The sequence below is a fragment of the Callithrix jacchus genome, chromosome 10 (assembly GCF_049354715.1).
Source record: "Callithrix jacchus isolate 240 chromosome 10, calJac240_pri, whole genome shotgun sequence".
Classification (NCBI taxonomy): domain Eukaryota; kingdom Metazoa; phylum Chordata; class Mammalia; order Primates; family Cebidae; genus Callithrix; species Callithrix jacchus.
In genome coordinates, this window is record NC_133511.1 from 45,701,936 (window position 1) to 45,703,142 (window position 1,207).

The window sequence follows — 1,207 nt, forward strand, 5'->3', positions numbered from 1 at the left end:
GAAATCACAATTTCATTCATTTACTCAATATGAATTTACAAAGTGCCTACATATTATCAGCTTCCACTTGCAGCCATTTCTAGATAAAAAAGAAACCTGGCATCTCAAAGGGGCTCCCAAGTTCCCCCCAAGTCTACCACTGAAAGGACTTTTTCGGAAATGGGTTTCTTCTGTACCTCCGAAAGGGTAACATCTTAAAACTGAATCATCTTTAACCTGGAGGTCTAGCATATTTAGTGATACTTGCATCCCAGACATACAACATTAAAAGACACACTAAATTCTGAAGGTAGCTATGCTGCAAAATAGTTTAGAATTAAACAATTGTACAGTATTCATTTATACTTGAAATTCCAGTCCTAGACCAAGCTTGTGGCCACCACCATTGATGTTCTTGCCATCCAGAAGAGCTGACAGTGTCAGTTTGATACCTGGCTTTAGAGTCCGAGTGTATCCTAAACCTAACAGGCTGGAGTTGTTCACTTTAGCTGAGAAGCAAGCGTCAGGATCAATCTGATACTTGGCTGCTATTCCCAAGCGTGTGTTACTGTTTCCTGCTGTCCAGGCGAGATTGACAGTGGTCTCCAACTTCTTGTTCACCTTCTGGTAAATGGAGCCGCCAAACTCTGTCCCATCATTCACATTAGTATGAAGCTGGAATTCATCGGTCTTGTAGCCAACTGCAAAGTTGCTCTGGGTCACTTGGGACTTTGCAGTCTCAAAATTCCTCTGGTAGCCAGCCAGCCAGCCAGCCAGCCCTCATAACCCAGCACCAGAGCACCCCGGATGGAAGGCTCAGCAATGTCTAAATCCATGTCACAGCCCAGGTTAATGTGCTCTCACTTGTACCCTGTCTTGATTTTAGCAGTTTTTTCCCCAGTGTTAGGTAAGAAGGATGAATCGAAAGTCAGCTTCAGTCCACATGCAAGCTGATCTTCCAAGGTAATCTTGGTGCCTAGTGTATTGTCGGTGTTCCATTTCTCCGTAAATGTCAGGCCATACTCAGTCCATCTGTATTTGGTTTCCAGACTGCCTGTCACTTTGGTGGTCTCAGTGTTGGCTGAGCCTGAGGCTTGTAAATTCCAATCCATTCTCAGATTTTGTTTTCAAATCAAGCTTTATTAAGCCAAATCCATAGCCCTTGGTAAAGACATCCCTGGGAGATTTGCCAAGATCGGCATACGTGGGTGGCACAGCCATCTTCTGC

At 44.2% G+C, this 1,207-nt stretch overlaps 1 pseudogene; it reads right to left on the minus strand.

Annotated features, from left to right (window-relative positions):
• Positions 1 to 227: 227 nt before the first annotated feature.
• On the minus strand, positions 228 to 1,207 carry LOC100409650 (non-selective voltage-gated ion channel VDAC1 pseudogene; annotated as a pseudogene).